The sequence below is a fragment of the Calliopsis andreniformis genome, chromosome 11 (genome assembly GCF_051401765.1).
Source record: "Calliopsis andreniformis isolate RMS-2024a chromosome 11, iyCalAndr_principal, whole genome shotgun sequence".
Lineage (NCBI taxonomy): Eukaryota > Metazoa > Arthropoda > Insecta > Hymenoptera > Andrenidae > Calliopsis > Calliopsis andreniformis.
In genome coordinates, this window is record NC_135072.1 from 19,035,912 (window position 1) to 19,048,481 (window position 12,570).

Here is a 12,570-nt window from a genome sequence, read left to right on the forward strand (position 1 = left end):
AGCTGTTGTATTTATATTGTATTTTATGCTTCTGGCGTTGACATCTAAGGCACTAACTATTTGATCTGGTGGAGCAACGCCCTAGAGTGATGCCTAGGTTGCCCGGGACGTAGAATTGGCCAGCACTTTTAAGCTGGTTGCAATTATTCCTGTTATATTATGGAAACACTGTTGTATTTTTATTGCATTTTATGCTTCGGGCGTCGACTTCTAAGGCCCTAACTATTCAATCTGTTGGAGCAACGCCCTAGGGTGAAGCCTAGCTTGCTCGGAAAGTAGAAATGACCATACGTTTCATACTGGTTGCAATTATTCGTTTTATACGATGGAAACACTGTTGTATTTTTATTGCATTTTATGCTTCTGACGTTGACTTCGAAGGCACTAACTATTCGATCTGGTGGAGCAACGCCCTAGAGTGAAGCCTAGGTTGACCGGAACGTAGAATTGGCCATCACTTTCAAACTGGCCGAAATTATTCCTGTTATATGATGGAAACACTGTTGTATTTTTTTTGCACTTTATGGTTCGGGCGTTGACTTCTAAGGCCCTAACTATTCAATCCGTTGGAGCAACGCCCTAGGGTGAAGCCTAGGTTGCTCGGAAAGTAGAAATGACCATATGCTTCATACTGGTTGCAATTATTTGTTTCATACGGTGGAAAAGCTGTTGTATCTATATTGTATTTTATGCTTCTGTCGTTGACTTCTAAGGTACTAACTATTCGATCTGGTGGAGCAACGCCCTAGAGTGAAGCCTAGGTTGACCGGAACGTAGAATTGGCCATCACTTTCAAACTGGTCGAAATTATTCCTGTTATATGATGGAAACACTGTTGTATTTTTTTTGCATTTTATGGTTCGGGCGTAGACTTCTAAGGCCCTAACTATTCAATCTGTTGGAGCAACGCCCTATGGTGAAGCCTAGGTTGCTCGGAAAGTAGAAATGACCATAAGTTTCATACTGGTTGCTATTATTCGTTTTATACGATGGAAAACTGTTGTATTTATATTGTATTTTATGCTTCTGGCGTTGACTTCTAAGGCACTAACTATTCGATCTGGTGGAGCAACGCCCTAGAGTGAAGCCTAGGTTGCCCGGGACGTAGAATTGGCCATCACTTTCAAACTGGTTGCAGTTATTCCTGTTATATTATGGAAACACTGTTGTATTTTTATTGCATTTTCTGCTTCGGGCGTTGACTTCTAAGGCCCTAGCTATTCAATCTGTTGGAGCAATGCCCTAGGGTGTAGCCTAGGTTGCTCGGAAAGTAGAAATGACCATAAGTTTCATACTGGTTGCAATTATTCGTTTTATACGATGGAAAAACTGTTGTATTTATATTGTATTTTATGCTTCTGGCGTTGACTTCTAAGTCCCTAGCTGTTCGATCTAGTGGAGCAACGCCCTAGAGTGAAGTCTAGGTTGCCCGGAAAGGAGAAATGACCTTCACGTTCAGACTGGTTGAAATTAATCCTTTTATACCATGGAAAAGCTGTTGTATTTATATCGAATTTTATGCTTCTGGCGTTTACTTCTAAGGACCTAACTATTCGATCTGGTGGAGCAACGCCCTGGGGTGAAGCCTAGGTTGCTCGGAATATGGAAATGACCATAACTTTCACACTGGTTGCAATTATTTGTTTTATACGATGGAAACGCTGTTGTATTTATATTGTATTTTATGCCTCTGGCGTTGACTTCTAAGGCCGTAGCTATTAGATGTGATGGAGCAACGCCCTAGAGTGACGCCTAGGGTGCTCGGAACGCAGAAATGATGATTACTTTCACACTGGTTGCAATTATACGTTTTATACGATTGAAAATCTCTTGTATTTCTATCGTATTTTATGCTTCTGGCGTTGACTTCTTAGGCCGTAACTATACCGTCTGGTGGAGCAACGCCCTGGTGTGAAACCTAGGTTGCCCGGATCGTCGAATTGGCCATCACTTTCAAACTGGTTGCAATTATTCCTGTTATATGATGGAAACACTGTTGTATTTTTTTTGCATTTTATGGTTCGGGCGTTGACCTCTAAGGCCCTAACTATTCAATCTGTTGGAGCAACGCCCTAGGGTCAAGCCTAGGTTGCTCGGAAAGTAGAAATGACCATAAGTTTCATACTGGTTGCAATTATTCGTTTTATACGATGGAAAAGCTGTTGTATTTATATCGTGTTTTATGCTTCTGGCGTTGACTTCTTAGGCCGTAGCTATTCGGTCTGGTGGAGCAACGCCCTAGAGTGAAGTCTAGGTTGCCCGGAAAGGAGAAATGACCATCACGTTCAGACTGGTTGAAATTAATCCTTTTATACCATGGAAAAGCTGTTGTATTTATATCGAATTTTATGCTTCTGGCGTTTACTTCTAAGGACCTAACTATTCGATCTGGCGGAGCAACGCCCTGGAGTGAAGCCTAGGTTGCTCGGAATATGGAAATGACCATAACTTTCACACTGGTTGCAATTATTCGTTTTATACGATGGAAACGCTGTTGTATTTATATTGTATTTTATGCCTCTGGCGTTGACTTCTAAGGCCGTAGCTATTAGATGTGATGGAGCAACGCCCTAGAGTGACGCCTAGGGTGCTCGGAACGTAGAAATGATGATTACTTTCACACTGGTTGCAATTATACGTTGTATACGATTGAAAATCTCTTGTATTTCTATCGTATTTTATGCTTCTGGCGTTGACTTCTTAGGCCGTAACTATTCCGTCTGGTGGAGCAACGCCCTGGTGTGAAACCTAGGTTGCCCGGAACGTCGAATTGGCCATCACTTTCAAACTGGTTGCAATTATTCCTGTTATATGATGGAAACACTGTTGTATTTTTTTTGCATTTTATGGTTCGGGCGTTGACCTCTAAGGCCCTAACTATTCAATCTGTTGGAGCAACGCCCTAGGGTCAAGCCTAGGTTGCTCAGAAAGTAGAAATGACCATAAGTTTCATACTGGTTGCAATTATTCGTTTTATACGATGGAAAAGCTGTTGTATTTATATCGTGTTTTATGCTTCTGGCGTTGTCTTCTTAGGCCGTAGCTATTCGGTCTGGTGGAGCAACGCCCTGGATTGAAACCTAGGTTGCCCGGAACGTAGAATTGGCCATCACTTTCAAACTGGTTGCAATTATTCCTGATATATGATGGAAACACTGTTGTATTTTTGTTTTTGCATTTTATGGCTCGGGCGTTGACTTCTAAGACCCTAACTATTCAATTTGTTGGAGCAAGGCCCTAGGGTGATGCCTAGGTTGCTCGGAAAGTAGAAATGACCATAAATTTCATACTGGTTGCAATTATTCGTTTTATACGATGGAAAAACTGTTGTATTTATATTGTATTTTATGCTTCTAGCGTTGACTTCTAAGGTACTATCTATTCGATCTGGTGGAGCAACGCCCTAGAGAGAAGCCTAGGTTGCCCGGAACGTAGAATTGGCCATCACTTTCAAACTGGTTGCAATTATTCCTGTTAAATGAGGGAAACACTGTTGTATTTTTTTTGCATTTTATGGTTCGGGCGTTGACTTCTAAGGCCCTAACTATTCAATCCGTTAGAGCAACGCCCTAGGGTGAAGCCTAGGTTGTTCGGAAAGTAGAAATGACCATAAGTTTCATACTGGTTGCAATTATTTGTTTCATACGATGGAAAAACTGTTGTATTTATATTGTATTTTATGCTTCTGGCGTTGACTTCTAAGGCGCTAACTATTCGATCTGGTGGAGCAACGCCCTAGAGTGAAGCCTAGATTGCCCGGAACGTAGAATTTGCCATCACTTTCAAACTGGTCGCAATTATTCCTGTTATATGATTGAAACACTGTTGTATTTTTTTTGCATTTTATGGTTCGGGCGTAGACTTCTAAGGCCCTGACTATTCAATATGTTGGAGCAACGCCCTAGGGTGAAGCCTAGGTTGCTCGGAAAGTAGAAATGACCATAAGTTTCATACTGGTTGCAATTATTCGTTTTATACGTTGGAAAAGCTGTTGTATTTATATTGTATTTTATGCTTCTGGCGTTGACTTCTAAGGCACTAACTATTTGATCTGGTGGAGCAACGCCCTAGAGTGATGCCTAGGTTGCCCGGGACGTAGAATTGGCCATCACTTTCAAGCTGGTTGCAATTATTCCTGTTATATTATGGAAACACTGTTGTATTTTTATTGCATTTTATGCTTCGGGCGTTGACTTCTAAGGCCCTAACTATTCAATCTGTTGGAGCAACGCCCTAGGGTGAAGCCTTGCTTGCTCGGAAAGTAGAAATGACCATACGTTTCATACTGGTTGCAATTATTCGTTTTATACGATGGAAACACTGTTGTATTTTTATTGCATTTTATGCTTCGGGCGTTGACTTCTAATTCTCTAACTATTCGATCTGGTGGAGCAACGCCCTAGAGTGAATCCTAGGTTGCTCGGAATGTAGAAATGACCATAACTTTCACACTGGTTGCAATTATTCGTTTTATACGATGGAAACGCTGTTGTATTTATATCGTATTTTATGCTTCTGGCGTTTACTTCTAAGGACCTAACTATTCGATCTGGTGGAGCAACGGCCTAGGGTGAAGCCTAGCTTGCCCGAAACGTAGAAATGACCATTACTTTCACACTGTTTGCAATTATTCCTTTTATACGATGGAAAAGCTGTTGTATTTATATCGTATTTTATGCTTCTGGCGTTTACTTCTAAGGCCCTAACTATTCAATCTGCTGGAACAACGCCCTAGGGTGAAGCCTAGGTTGCTCGGAAAGTAGAAATGACCATAAGTTTCATACTGGTTGCTATTATTCGTTTTATACGATGGAAAACTGTTGTATTTATATTGTATTTTATGCCTCTGGCGTTGACTTCTAAGGCACTAACTATTCGATCTGGTGGAGCAACGCCCTAGAGTGAAGACTAGGTTGACCGGAACGTAGAATTGGCCATCACTTTCAAACTGGCCGAAATTATTCCTGTTATATGATGGAAACAATGTTGTATTTTTTTTGCACTTTATGGTTCGGGTGTTGACTTCTAAGGCCCTAACTATTCAATCCGTTGGAGCAACGCCCTAGGGTGAAGCCTAGGTTGCCCGGAACGTAGAAATGACCATAACTTTCACACTGGTTGCTATTATTCGTTCTATACGATGGAAAAACTGTTATATTTATATTGCATCTTATGCTTCTGGCGTTGTCTTCTTAGGCCGTAGCTATTCGGTCTGGTGGAGCAACGCCCTGGATTGAAACCTAGGTTGCCCGGAACGTAGAATTGGCCATCACTTTCAAACTGGTTGCAATTATTCCTGATATATGATGGAAACACTGTTGTATTTTTGTTTTTGCATTTTATGGCTCGGGCGTTGACTTCTAAGACCCTAACTATTCAATTTGTTGGAGCAAGGCCCTAGGGTGATGCCTAGGTTGCTCGGAAAGTAGAAATGACCATAAATTTCATACTGGTTGCAATTATTCGTTTTATACGATGGAAAAACTGTTGTATTTATATTGTATTTTATGCTTCTAGCGTTGACTTCTAAGGTACTATCTATTCGATCTGGTGGAGCAACGCCCTAGAGAGAAGCCTAGGTTGCCCGGAACGTAGAATTGGCCATCACTTTCAAACTGGTTGCAATTATTCCTGTTAAATGAGGGAAACACTGTTGTATTTTTTTTGCATTTTATGGTTCGGGCGTTGACTTCTAAGGCCCTAACTATTCAATCCGTTAGAGCAACGCCCTAGGGTGAAGCCTAGGTTGTTCGGAAAGTAGAAATGACCATAAGTTTCATACTGGTTGCAATTATTTGTTTCATACGATGGAAAAACTGTTGTATTTATATTGTATTTTATGCTTCTGGCGTTGACTTCTAAGGCGCTAACTATTCGATCTGGTGGAGCAACGCCCTAGAGTGAAGCGTAGATTGCCCGGAACGTAGAATTTGCCATCACTTTCAAACTGGTCGCAATTATTCCTGTTATATGATTGAAACACTGTTGTATTTTTTTTGCATTTTATGGTTCGGGCGTAGACTTCTAAGGCCCTGACTATTCAATATGTTGGAGCAACGCCCTAGGGTGAAGCCTAGGTTGCTCGGAAAGTAGAAATGACCATAAGTTTCATACTGGTTGCAATTATTCGTTTTATACGTTGGAAAAGCTGTTGTATTTATATTGTATTTTATGCTTCTGGCGTTGACTTCTTAGGCCCTAACTATTCGATCTGGTGGAACAACGCCCTAGAGAGAAGCCTAGGTTGCCCGGAACGTAGAAATGACCATATCTTTCACACTGGTTGCTATTATTCGTTCTATACGATGGAAAAACTGTTATATTTATATTGTATCTGATGCTTCTGGCGTTGACTTCTTAGGACCTAACAATTCGATCTGGTGGAAGGACGCCCTAGAGTGAAGCCTAGGTTGCCTGGAACGTACAAATGACCATCACTTTCACACGGGTTGCAATTATTCCTGTTATAGGATGGAAAGACTGATGTATTTTTATTGTATTTTATGCTTCAGGCGTTGACTTCTGAGGCCGTAGCTATTTGATGTGGTGGAAGAACGCCATAGAGTGAAGCCTAGGTTGCCCGGAACGTAGAAATAACCACTACTTTCATACTTGTTGCAATTATTCGTTTTATACGATGGAAAAACTGTTGTATTTATGTTGTTTTTTATGCTTCTGGCGTTGACTTCTAAGGCCCTAACTATTCAATCTGTTGGAGCAACGCCCTAGCGTGTAGCCTAGGTTGCCCGGAAAGTAGAAATGACCACAACTTTCATACTGGTTGCAATTACTCCTTTTATATGATGGAAAAACTGTTGTATTTATATTGTATTTTATGCTTCTGGCGTTGACTTCTAAGGCTCTAACTATTCGATCTGGTGGAGCAACGCCCTAGAGAGAAGCCTAGGTTGCCCGGAACGTAGAAATGACCATCGCTTTCAAACTGGTTGCAATTATTCCTGTTATATGATGGAAAAACTGTTGTATTTTTATTGCATTTTATGCTTCGGGCATTGACTTCTAAGGTCCTAACTATTCAATCTGTTGGAGCAACGCCCTAGGGTGAAGCCTAGGTTGCGCGGGAAGTAGGAATGACAATAACTTTCACACTGGTTGCACTTATTTGCTTTATACGATGGAAAAGCTGTTGCATCTTTATTGCATTTTATGCTTCTGTCGTTGGCGTCTAGGGCCGTAGCGATTAGATGTGGTGGAGCAACGCACTAGAGTGACGCCTAGGTTGCCCGGAACGTGGAATGACCATTACTTTCGCAATGTTTGCAATTATTCATTTTATACGATAGAAAAACTGTTGTACTTATATTGTATTTTATGCTTCTGGCGTTGACTTCTTATGCCATAACTATTCAATCTGGTGGAACAACGCCCTAGGGTGAAGTCTAGGTTGCCCGCAACGTAGAAATGGAAATATCTTTCACACCGGTAGCGATTATTCGTTTTATACACTAGAAAAACAGTTCTATTTATTTTGTATTTTATGCTTCGGCCGTTGACTTCTAAGGCCCTAACTATTCAATCTGTTGGAGCAACGCCCTAGGGGAAGCCTAGGTTGCCCGGAAAGTAGAAATGACCATAACTTTCATACTGCTTGCAATTATTCGTTTTATACGATGGAAAAGCTGTTGTATTTATATTGTATTTTATACTTCGGGCGTTGACTTCTAAGGCCCTAACTATTCAATCTGTTGGATCAACGCCCTAGAGTGAAGCCAAGATTGCTCGGAATGTAGAAATGACCATAACATTCACACTGGTTGAAATTATTCGTTTTATACGATGGAAAAGCTGTTGTATTTATATTGTATGTCATGCTGCTGGCGTTCACTTCTTAGGCCCTAACTATTCGATCTGGTGGAACAACGCCCTGGGGTGAAGCCTAGGTTGCCGGGAACGTAGAAATGACCATAACTTTCACACTGGTCGCTATTATTCGTTTTATACGATGGAGAAACTGTTATATTTATATTGTATTTTATGCTTCTGGCGTTGCCTTCTTAGGCCCTAGCTGTTCGATCTGGTGGAACAACGCCCTAGAGAGAAGCCTAGGTTGCCCGGAACGTAGAAATGACCATATCTTTCACACTGGTTGCAATTATTCGTTTTATATGATGGAAGAGCTGTTGTATTTATATTGTATTTTATGCTGCTGGCGTTCTCTTCTTAGGCCCTAACTATTCGATGTGGTGGAACAACGCCCTGGGGTGAAGCCTAGGTTGCCCGGAACGTAGAAATGACCATAACATTCACTCTGGTTGCTATTATTCGTCCTATACGATGGAAAAACTGTTGTACTTAAATTGTATTTTATGCTTCTGGCGTTGATTTCTTAGGCCCTGACTATTCAATCTCGTGGAACAACACCCTAGAGTGAGGCCTAGGTTGCCCGGAACGTAGAAATGACCATCACTTCCATACTGGTAGCAATCATTCATTTTATACGATGGAAAAACTGTTGTATTTATATTGTAATTTATGCTTCTGGCGTTGACTTCTAAGGCACAAACTATTCGATCTGGTCGAGCAATGCCCTAGAGTGAAGCCTATGTTGCCCAGATCGTAGAATTGGCCATCACTTTCAAACTGGTTGCAATTATTCCTGTTATATGATGGAAACGCTGTTGTATTTTTATTGCATTTTATGCTTCGGGCGTTGACTTCTAAGGCCCTAACTATTCAATCTGTTGGAGCAACGCCCTAGGGTTGAAGCCTAGGATTCTCGGAAAGTAGGAATGACCATAAGTTTCATACTGGTTGCAATTATTCGTTTTATACGATTGAAAAACTGTTGTATTTTTATTGTGTTTTATGCTTCTGGCGTTGACTTCTAAGGCACTAACTATTCGATCTGGTGGAGCAACGCCCTAGGGTGTAGCCTAGGTTGCCCGTAAAGTAGAAATGACAAGAGCTTTCATACTGGTTGCAATTATTCGTTTTATATGATGGAAAAACTGTTATATTTATTTTGTATTTTATGCTTCTGGCGTTCACTTCTTACGCCCTAGCTATTCGATCTGGTGGAACAACGCCCTAGGGTGAAGCCTAGGTTGCTCGGAAAGTAGAAATGACCATAAGTTTCATGCTGGTTGCAATTATTCGTTTTATACGATGGAAAAACTGTTGTATTTATATTGTATTTTATGCTTCTGGCGTTGACTTCTAAGGCACTAACTATTCGATCTGGTGGAACAACGACCTAGAGTGAAGCCTAGGTTGCCCGGAACGTAGAAATGACCATCACTTTCAAACTGGTTGCAATTACTCCTGTTATATGGTGGTAACACTGTTGTATTTTTTTTGCATTTTATGGTTCGGGCGTTGACTTCTACGGCCCTAACTATTCAATCTGTTGGAGCAACGCCCTAGGGTGAAGCCTAGGTTGCTCGGAAAGTAGAAATGACCACAACTTTCATACTGGTTGCAATTACTCGTTTTATATGATGGAAAAACTGTTGTATTTATATTGTATTTTATGCTTCTGGCGTTCACTTCTTAGGCCCTAACTATTCGATCTGGTGGAACAACGCCCTAGGGTGAAGCGTAGGTTGCCCGGAACGTCGAAATGACCATAACTTTCACACTGGTTGCTATTATTCGTTCTATACGATGGAAAAACTGTTATATTTATATTGTACCTTATGCTTCTGGCGTTCACTTCTTAGGCCCTAACAATTCGATCTGGTGGAACAACGCCCTAGAGTGAAGCCTAGGTTGCCTGGAACGTACAAATGACCATCACTTTCACAAGGGTTGCAATTATTCCTGTTATAGGATGGAAAGACTGTTGCATTTCTATTGTACTTTATGCTTCAGGCGTTGACTTCTGAGGCCGCAGCTATTCGATGTGGTGGAAGAACGCCATAGAGTGAAGCCTAGGTTGCCCGGACCGTACAAATGACCATAACTTTCATGCTGGTGGCAATAATTCGTTTCATATGATGGAAAAGCTGTTGTATTTATATTGTATTTTATGCTTCTGGCGTAGACTTCTTAGGCCCTAGCTATTCGATCTAGTGGAGCAACGCCCTGGGGTGAAGCCTAGGTTGCCGGGAACGTAGAAATCACCATACCATTCACACTGGTCGCTATTATTCGTTTTATACGATGGAGAAACTGTTATATTTATATTGTATTTTATGCTTCTGGCGTTGCCTTCTTAGGCCCTATCTGTTCGATCTGGTGGAACAACGCCCTAGAGAGAAGCCTAGGTTGCCCGGAACGTAGAAATGACCATATCTTTCACACTGGTTGTAATTATTCGTTTTATATGATTGAAGAGCTGTTGTATTTATATTGTATTTTATGCTGCTGGCGTTCTCTTCTTAGGCCCTAACTATTCGATGTGGTGGAACAACGCCCTGGGGTGAAGCCTAGGTTGCCCGGAACGTAGAAATGACCATAACATTCACTCTGGTTGCTATTATTCGTCTTATACGATGGAAAAGCTGTTGTATTTATATCGAATTTTATGCTTCTGGCGTTTACTTCTAAGGACCTAACTATTCGATCTGGCGGAGCAACGCCCTGGAGTGAAGCCTAGGTTGCTCGGAATATGGAAATGACCATAACTTTCACACTGGTTGCAATTATTCGTTTTATACGATGGAAACGCTGTTGTATTTATATTGTATTTTATGCCTCTGGCGTTGACTTCTAAGGCCGTAGCTATTAGATGTGATGGAGCAACGCCCTAGAGTGACGCCTAGGGTGCTCGGAACGTAGAAATGATGATTACTTTCACACTGGTTGCAATTATACGTTGTATACGATTGAAAATCTCTTGTATTTCTATCGTATTTTATGCTTCTGGCGTTGACTTCTTAGGCCGTAACTATTCCGTCTGGTGGAGCAACGCCCTAGGGTGAAGCCTAGGTTGCTCGGAAAGTAGAAATGACCATAAGTTTCATACTGGTTGCAATTATTCGTTTTATACGTTGGAAAAGCTGTTGTATTTATATTGTATTTTATGCTTCTGGCGTTGACTTCTTAGGCCCTAACTATTCGATCTGGTGGAACAACGCCCTAGAGAGAAGCCTAGGTTGCCCGGAACGTAGAAATGACCATATCTTTCACACTGGTTGCTATTATTCGTTCTATACGATGGAAAAACTGTTATATTTATATTGTATCTGATGCTTCTGGCGTTGACTTCTTAGGACCTAACAATTCGATCTGGTGGAAGGACGCCCTAGAGTGAAGCCTAGGTTGCCTGGAACGTACAAATGACCATCACTTTCACACGGGTTGCAATTATTCCTGTTATAGGATGGAAAGACTGATGTATTTTTATTGTATTTTATGCTTCAGGCGTTGACTTCTGAGGCCGTAGCTATTTGATGTGGTGGAAGAACGCCATAGAGTGAAGCCTAGGTTGCCCGGAACGTAGAAATAACCACTACTTTCATACTTGTTGCAATTATTCGTTTTATACGATGGAAAAACTGTTGTATTTATGTTGTTTTTTATGCTTCTGGCGTTGACTTCTAAGGCCCTAACTATTCAATCTGTTGGAGCAACGCCCTAGCGTGTAGCCTAGGTTGCCCGGAAAGTAGAAATGACCACAACTTTCATACTGGTTGCAATTACTCCTTTTATATGATGGAAAAACTGTTGTATTTATATTGTATTTTATGCTTCTGGCGTTGACTTCTAAGGCTCTAACTATTCGATCTGGTGGAGCAACGCCCTAGAGAGAAGCCTAGGTTGCCCGGAACGTAGAAATGACCATCGCTTTCAAACTGGTTGCAATTATTCCTGTTATATGATGGAAAAACTGTTGTATTTTTATTGCATTTTATGCTTCGGGCATTGACTTCTAAGGTCCTAACTATTCAATCTGTTGGAGCAACGCCCTAGGGTGAAGCCTAGGTTGCGCGGGAAGTAGGAATGACAATAACTTTCACACTGGTTGCACTTATTTGCTTTATACGATGGAAAAGCTGTTGCATCTTTATTGCATTTTATGCTTCTGTCGTTGGCGTCTAGGGCCGTAGCGATTAGATGTGGTGGAGCAACGCACTAGAGTGACGCCTAGGTTGCCCGGAACGTGGAATGACCATTACTTTCGCAATGTTTGCAATTATTCATTTTATACGATAGAAAAACTGTTGTACTTATATTGTATTTTATGCTTCTGGCGTTGACTTCTTATGCCATAACTATTCAATCTGGTGGAACAACGCCCTAGGGTGAAGTCTAGGTTGCCCGCAACGTAGAAATGGAAATATCTTTCACACCGGTAGCGATTATTCGTTTTATACACTAGAAAAACAGTTCTATTTATTTTGTATTTTATGCTTCGGCCGTTGACTTCTAAGGCCCTAACTATTCAATCTGTTGGAGCAACGCCCTAGGGGAAGCCTAGGTTGCCCGGAAAGTAGAAATGACCATAACTTTCATACTGCTTGCAATTATTCGTTTTATACGATGGAAAAGCTGTTGTATTTATATTGTATTTTATACTTCGGGCGTTGACTTCTAAGGCCCTAACTATTCAATCTGTTGGATCAACGCCCTAGAGTGAAGCCAAGATTGCTCGGAATGTAGAAATGA